This window comes from Borostomias antarcticus, assembly GCF_949987555.1.
Source record: "Borostomias antarcticus genome assembly, chromosome: 14".
NCBI lineage: Eukaryota > Metazoa > Chordata > Actinopteri > Stomiiformes > Stomiidae > Borostomias > Borostomias antarcticus.
The window spans coordinates 11246658-11255561 of record NC_140247.1 but is presented as its reverse complement, the minus strand read 5'-3'; positions in this window follow the sequence as shown (position 1 = coordinate 11255561).

Below are 8904 nucleotides of genomic sequence, written 5' to 3'. Positions count from 1 at the left end.
AAACTTTCCATGGGAATTAACAGGAATTTATGGGAATAAACTGGGAATTTTGGGGCTATTTATACCAACTGTATTTACCTCATCATAAACAGACAGAAATATAAACATTTTGTATTGTCATAAGCAGACATTTTTTATACAAATTCTAAAGATCACATTTTTAGCTAAGTCTGTTTGTGAGTGGATTCCACAGTCCTCTTGGTGTGCAGGATTCTAGGAATTTGCTGTGCATGTGATGGAAGAAGGGTTGAAATTCAACTGAATTTGCATTTTATCAGGTTGTTTTAACATGCAAGATCAGGCTGCAAGATCTAGAATTGCATTTTATGTTTTTTCCCTGTCTAGGCTACATTTAAGTTCCCTGTTATAGGGGTCTGTGGTGGTGTAGAGGTCTAATGCATTGTGTTCCAGTGCAGCTGCCCGCCGGGAACCGGTGGTCTCGCTAGATCCGAGTATGGCCGGATCCCAGAGGGGCCTATTGGGCCACCGCTCCCCAAGGATGGTTAGTTTAATCTCGGCTTGAGAGTTCGTCACACAACAGCAATCCTGTCTGGTGTTGGAATTACAGTTGTGATCTGAGATAGTCAGGGAGTTGTCACTAGGTCAGGGTCAACTGGCTACCAAATTGGATGAAAAATTGATAAAATCCTAAAATAAGTATATAAAATAAAATAAACAATTGTTGAAAAAAAGCCATTATAGGCTACAAAAAGGTCAAAATTTCCAAAATTCTTGAGCTTAACTTCCCATGGAAAATTTCCAGAAAGTTTGCGGAAATTTACCAGAATTTTCCGCCCCTTTGCTATAGAGCTGGGTTAAAATGATTCAGAATCAATTCATGAATCCCAAAATCGATCTTTTATTTAATGAATGAATGAATAAATGAAGGAATGAATAGTTCATTAAGTCATTCAATGAATCGGAATTGAATTGATTCTTGAAATTCGAATCGATACCCAGCCCTACTTTGCAACCCTAATGGAGTGATAGGATATGAGGAAACCAGGCAGCGTGGGTAATGAAGACTTCAGGTTTTAGGAAGAGAAATAAACATTTCTTCAAACTGCTACGAGTTCCTCTTGCGGCATCCCTCGCTGCGCACGGAACACAGCGTTTCGGCAACACCTGTCGTATCCTTCCGCAGACCTGCGTCAGAGGGCCTCCTGAGTTGACATAGATCCTTGCGAGCGTTAATAAACAGGATCGTGGATGTCAGGGTTTGCCCGCGCACACAGCCACAGCCTGTCACACACATCCGATGGCGCTTGCCACACGCAAATCCTGGAAGGCTTCGACATGGCGGGCGCCATCTGTCTTCTTTCGCCTTATTTGTACATTTAAGAGTCGCGCGCCACTCCTCCCCGAGAGCTCACATCCAGACAGGAAGTCATGATGACACACCAGACTTCCTGCCTTCACTTGTGGTCTTGGCGAAGACATGGCCACTCACAGATATACATCGCTAACTGCCACCCCACTGGGCTCACGAGGGAGGCAGGAGCAGCCTTATAGCTACTGATTAGGCCTATCTGAGGCCATTATCAATGCTTGCTGCCAGCCCAACAACAAGAGCCAAGAACAACAACTAGGGCCTAGATGCTCTGACCAATTTTGGACCTCGCATACCTCAGACTGCGAGGCAGGGCGTTATGTGGTGCCCAGGGTGCACAACAACAGTCGAAGGAAAAATGAGCAAGAGTGAACAGACACCTCCGAGGTTCCCCTATTAAAGTTAACACGCTGTGATTCAATTGCACCGTAATTTGGTGCACGGTGCCCATTTATGGCTACGTTTTGATGTTGCGGCTACATTTGGCAAATAAAAAGGAAAGCTTGCTTTCACAGAACATTGTGGAAGATCAGTCTTCCTCTTTAGGCAACAGAGTCAGTTGATGACGTCATCTCTTGTCCTTGTCCTACCCAGAGTATAGGCAGCAACTTTACCCAGAGGTTGATACAGTATCTAGCCTTGTTGTGGACCATAGTTCCCTGGTTGAGGAGATGTTTTCTGTGGAGCGTTAAGCGCCACTGTGGTAACAGGTCAGGTTTTCAGACTCCCTCTCCCGACTGAAGATCTTCTAATCGTATTACTGTGACAAATCCCATTACCTTCTCCCCCGAGCTCAGACCACCCAGACAATGGCTGCCCCCCCTCCTCCTCTCTCTGTGGGTGAGGTGAGGACGGACATGAAACAATATGGCCTACATGCATCTTAGAAGATGTGGGAAAAGCCTTTAAACGTGAAGGTGGTCAAGGTGCTAACTGGAGGGGAACTAGAGTCAGGTCAGGAGCATTCACACCAAAACCAAAAACCCCAAAAACAAGACCCCCTCTGTCACGTGTCAGTGTGTTTACAAAGAGTTAAATCTGCCCCTTTAAGAAGGTTACAGCAGCACTCCGGAATATTACCAGGGCAGAGAGGTGTGTGTGTTTCACACTGAATGAGAAGAGTAGGGGACCAGTCTCCAGTCTTTGTGCTGCTGAATAAGAGTCAACAAGGAGGACTTTATCAGCCCGGGCTCGGTGACAAATAGACCCTCCAGTCATATTATGGAGCACAGTAGAGTGCAACTGGCCCTACATGGGGAGAGAGGGCCTTATGCTAACAGAACGTCAGGGGCCATTCATTTCAGTTAGTCTCTCACTCTTGTCGTTGGGTATTTTTAGAACTGTAAACCCCTGCCTGTTCTCCTTGTTGAAGATACATAAGAGAGCTGGAAAATAAACAGCCCAAGAACGGCCCACTAGACCAGCCTGTACTCTACCCCTCACACACTCAGGAGTGTGTTTACACCAATGTACCATAACTACAATCACCAGAGCTATAACTCAATTCTGAGACAGTTGATCTACAGCCTTAGCCTAAAGGTTCGAATTTCGTAAGATATTTGAGATAATCTTGCTTAATTGCCTCCTCGCAGTCTTGAGGGCATTGGCTCGGATCTCACAGAGGAACTCGCTGATGCATGATCTTCGGGGATCCGACCTGCCCACCCCACCCCACCCCACCCCCGCGGTGCATCAACATGCGTAGACAGAACCACTACGGTGGAAAAACATACCTGGACGCCCCACCTGTGGAGAAAAACACCATGGTGCCGAGTTATAGCTTTCAAAACGACTATTTTGCAGTTTGCCTAGAAGATCAACCATCTCAAGATGTGTTTGACACAGCAGAAGGTGGGACAATAAGGTGAAATAGTCAGCAGCAGATATGTCCGTCTGCCTTTAGTCTAACTGGTCTTTTCTAGTCTGGGAACTTGGAAGGGAGTGTTGTTGAGGCATTGAGGACAAAAAACACTCCTGCAATAAAACATTTCTTTGTTGACTTTCTGAAGTCAACAAGGCAAGGTAGGCCCTACAACAACTGACCATGGAAATACACAATCTGCAATGTGGTACAACGTTGCACTGTGTGTTTTACAGCCCAACTGTTCAGCTCTGTAGCCTGTGGATCTTCAATCAGCTGACCTGGAAATTGTTTCTGCACTACAACACATTTGGGGAGGCCATTTCCTGTGAGCTTGCTGTGTAGGCGCCGGTGGCTGCAGTGATAAGTGACAAAGACAGAAAGTCTCAAAAGGCCTTCCACACAATGTGAAACCTGTCTGGGAAGCTCAGAGTTCCCAGAAGTCTGAGAATTGAGCTTCCTAGTAAAGAAGGCTACTGAATTGACAGGAACCTAACCTTTGAGTGCCCCGGCTGAACCTTCTCACACATCCCCATATTTCAGCTTGCATAACCAAAAATATCACGACCATGTGCTATGTAGTAGCAGGCACAGTTCTTCTCATTCAGTGGAAGATGCATGCTTCATTTACCATTTGACTTCAGAACATTTAGGATTTGAATTTACTCTTTAAAAATGTGAGCTACTGGCTGAAGACTCTTTCAACAGACTCCTCTGTTGAAAGGAAATGTCTTCATACTAGTCTTTTAAGTCTTATGTTGTCTTCCCCCAATACAAATTACACAACTTGTGTATGTTCACGGTCCCAACTGTGCCTCCCACAGCTCTGAAGTCTCAAGTTAGAACTAGACTGTTCAAAACCTGGAGGCTCCGTTTACTTTGACATGCAAGAACTCGGCGAGAGCGAGGCCGCTATCTGGCATTTAGCGTCTGAAACCACTCAGAACACTGCCTTCAGCACCCTGGGCTGACGGATCAAGATCGGTATCACACATGGGGGAGAGAACATTTTGCAACTCAAGCCTCCAGAGGCACAGGAATTCAGGAGGACATGCCCCATCATGTCGACAAAAATCTCATACAAATAACTGAGAGATCCGCCGTTCCGATGGAATTTCACAAAACCAGCGGTTTCCCAACGCTGCCGGTGAAGATACACACCCTCTTCCCCTTTCGTCTCTGGTTTAAGGGGCAGGAGGTGGGGGCCGGTAGAAGGGTGAAGCCAAGCACCCCCGAAAAGTGGCGGTTGTCAGATGTACACCAAAAGGCATCTCACGGTAAAATAAGTTGATTTGCAGCAGTCATTCCCATTCCTGTTTGAGGAAGAGCTGTGGAAAATGTGTGAAAATCTTTGACTGACGTACTGAATAAACTCACAGAGGACAACGTAAGACATTTGTTAATGTCCACTGTTGCGTTCAAAACAGGTGTGGCACAAGATCAAGCATGCTGAGGAAAACATGGTGCTTTCAAAACCATAATCTCCCATTCAGCTGTCTTAAAGGCCGAGTACAACCCAGACAAGCCCCTCCGTTTGACACGACTTGTTATAAACAAATAAAGTCTGGTCTGGAACAGCTTGGATAAATACTCTAATGCTACAGTATGTGAATGACACTTAAGATAGATCCCCCCAGTCATAAAACAATGATTATTGGATTATTTCTGTCTTCTCACTTTCACTGACTGGTGATTCTTTGCTGGCACTAGTCTGTATTTGATTTGGGACTTATTATAATACATCATTTTTTAGGAAACCGGATTTTCAGATGGCGTGCACTACATAATGTCTGACATGTTCTGAACAAATGTTTAATATCTAGGGAACGAAAATCTTGTTTTACAATTAGGCCAACAATGAGAAACTCATACTTTCTCTTTTGGTTATTGTACACAACATCCGGATGTCTCACACAATTCTGAGCCAGTTTTAAAGCTTCCTGTCTTTGTATCAGAGCAGACACATTAATCCATGCACACACCAAGACTGAGTCAGAACAGAGTCAGACCCACTGATTCTTAAGGAATAACTGAAACTGGTAGGCCTAGTATATTACTTTGGGGCATTTTGGGTAAAGTCCAATTAATGAGATGCACCTGGAACATTAAGGATTGCTTGTGTACTTGGAACTGCAGCCAAACAATTTTGCATTTATTGCCTCCCCACACCATATGGACATTGTGCAACATGGACAAACCAACAAAGCAGTCTTTGTATGAGTGATAATGATTGGGAAGAGTTGCATAAATAACCATGCTACACCCTTTGTGATTCAGCATATCAAAGCATCGCTGTACTTCAGCTCTCAAGTTGGGTGGAGTGCTGCCAAGCCTTCAGTACCAGTTCACTTCAAGAGTCATTCGTGTCTCTGCAACATCCGTCAGCACCACAAATCCGCAAGCATTGACGTAAATCTGTCTGTAAAGCATGTGTCAATCCCCAGTAAACACCGGCAGAAATGACAGACAGCATGCCGACGAGATCCCCAAGTGGCAGTACATGAAAATGACCGTGCGCTGAGGTATAATTATGGGGATGCGGCGTCTTGAATGGATGGGGAACTTGTTCAACAAGACAGCAGACTGCAGCACATTTTACAGCCCTATGCCACAAACGGGGAAACTGATCTCCCGTCAAACTGAAGTTTGACGAGAAATGTTTGAGCGGTGTTTCTCCTCCTAGTCCTAAATGTTGAACCAGGGAAGGGAGAGTTCGCTACCAATTCATTGAATTAGCCTACATCTATGTACTGTCTTCAGCTAAAGAACAAAACGACTCAATATAGTGAGTTCAAGTCAACGACTTAGAAGTGACAATGTACTACAAACAGCTCCCTAGACTCCCTGGAAACACTTCGTCCTGTGCATTATGCTCCACATGGCCAAGTGCAGTTTACCTAGCAGTTAATGAGACAGCTTTCGGGTTGTCATCACCAGACAACGGCATGAGAGCCATTCTCCTCTGTGATCCACATGACTGACAAACGTGCACCAACATGAAAAGGAATTCAAAGTAGCACCAGCTACATGTTGAGAAACCCGACAGTTCATGTTTCACTAGCATCTTGGCAAATTAGACAGCCACGAAGGGACAGGACAATGCCTGGATTTCAAGCGCCCATTCAGAGGGCGAATTGAACAGATAACCCCATGAAAAAGAATTGGGGAGTCACGTTAGAGTCATCCAATGCTCACCGCAAGCCAAAGTAGCCATCGTGATAGCGATATTGTCTGGAATATGGTCACAACACAAGTTCAATATATGCTGTGTGCATAATGAATGGCCTCAACAATTTCTTGCGGAGTAGCCTATTGATACGCGTGCAACAAAAGATTGAGTATTGATTTTAAAAGGCAAGGACCTCGTTTTCGCACGTTAACGTAAGCTACAATTATGTTGAAGGTATAAATCACACAATGCACCGGTCCCTTTTCCAGCCCAGAGAGCAACCCAGCTATTGCTCGCTAGCTTCTGCGAATGGACATCACCTCATCATCACAAAAGGATTGGAGGTGGGGAACAGAAGAGGCTAGCTAGCCGCGGGTTGTTCTGTGCGGCTGCTAACGTTATCATTGAAATGGGCGAGAAACACACTTACCATCTGTACACTCTCTCGTCAACGCAAATAGACACTGCGATGTCCGCTCGTTCGCTCAATATGCTGTGTGCGCGACTGCTTCTTTGATTAAGTTTCCCTCGCCGTTGTAGGCTTCGTTTAGATTAGCTAGCTTAACGTTGCAGACCCGGCGAGTTACCCTCTCTGTCTCTCTCTCTCTCTCACCCCTCCTCTCGGTTCTGGAGTCGTTTTTTCAGTGTTTTCTATCGGCAGGATGTCGCACGCTATTGGCTCGATGTCTCTACCCCCTTGTTCTCTCTCCTCCCAAACAAGCCTACTAAATGTATCATTTTTCTAACAAAAGGAAAATATCCTTATTTATATTAATAAACAAATTAGTTGGTAGATAGTTGTTATATGAGTATAAGTATAAAGTATAAAAACAATAATAAATCTCAGAAGAAAAAAAAAAAATCCTCTTGTACAATCACATTTGATGTAGACTACTTGTAGGCTAACCACTAAAGGGAGTGGCACCAGCACTAACATGTATTTCAAAAAGTTTGAGTTATGTCAGGTTTAATAATTTAATAATTTCACAGTTTTTCTGACTGACAACTAATTTGAAATCTTCGGAGGAATCCTCTCAGTGGCTGAAGCAGGCATGTCCAAGAAAAACCTCTCCGGCCCAGGAAAGAGAACTTCTTGCTGACTCAGTTTGTAATAACTCAATCCTTAATTCCTTTGCAATCTAACCCCCACTCACAACTAGGGACAGGTATCTTTAGGATTTTATCGATACCGGTATCGATACCTGTTGCTTATCGTTACCGATACTTATTGATACTCTTATCGATACTATCCGATATTGGTTATTGATACCGATACTTATCGATTTGGGACTCATACACTGCCTGGGTCGATAGGACTTTCTGTCTCAGTTGGCCTTCATTTACATAGTGGACTGTCACTGTAATATAGTGACCCTGTGTGATACTTGCCTAGCCATCGCTGGTTATGGCTACTTTTGACACATTGGCAAGCTCACCTATGATGTTTCTCTTTTCAAGCCAAGCAGGTGTGAGGGTGTCTCATAATGTCCCTCTGGTAGGGGGGTTGTAACTGGGGTTAAGGGCTGTGGTCATCTCCCTGCAGCAGGGGTGCCCAATACGTAGATCGTGATCGACCAGTAGGTCGCAGATGCTGGTAGATCTTGAGCCATTCAAACGAAAAGTCATAAAAAGGCGACTTGATGATGCGTGTTGAAGTTGCGTGTGTGGAGGCAAGCAGTCACATCACCTCTCTTATTGTCCAAATGAGCAACTTTTTCCTCTCTTGTTGTCCAAATGAACAACTTCTTCCTCCTACTTTAGGCTTGTACAGTATGTGCAGCTGATAGCTGATAGTAGCCTAGCAAAATCAATCAGAAACTCAAAAAAAGTCAGGATTATGCAACCCTGATCCATTCAGTGCAAGCCAGCAGTGTATTGTGCTGTGTGATTGAGACATTTAAGTAGGCTAAAGACAGTCTGTATATATATACAACATTCCACTTCCAGTGTGAAGTAATTGGTAGCTTGATTAATAAATATGTTATTTGATTTTGAAAGAGTAGTCGTATGTTGTTATTTCAGTTGTATGTTATTTTTGATGGGTTTTCAGCGACAGGATTCTTTTAAAGATATGACTTTAATGACACGTGAATTAAAACGTAGCCAATGTTAAGTGACAAGTGACAGAAGGGCGGGGCGCTAGATCTTGATGAGCTGGTAATTTTAAAAGTAGCTCACAAGACAAAAAAGAGTGGGCCCCCCTGCCCTACAGTAACAAGTTCACAAAGTCTCAAACGTGCCTAAAGAGAAAACAATTGGTTCCTGCTTCCTGTCTGTTGAATGATTAGAACATGGCATGAAAGCTGTTAATGAGCATGGGAATTATTATCTGACCACCATTATTGAAGTTAGTGGACTAGAACAAAGAGAAGTATGAAATGCCTCCTGTTCCCGGCTACGTGAGTGCATGGGGTATAGGATGACCCACAATCTGGTTATTGGAAACAGATGTTCAGATTCCGCCTTCAGACTAGAAAGGGAGGGGTTTGGGACAGGGTGTATATTTGTATGTGTATATAAGAGAAGGGGGTGTGGCTAACTCTG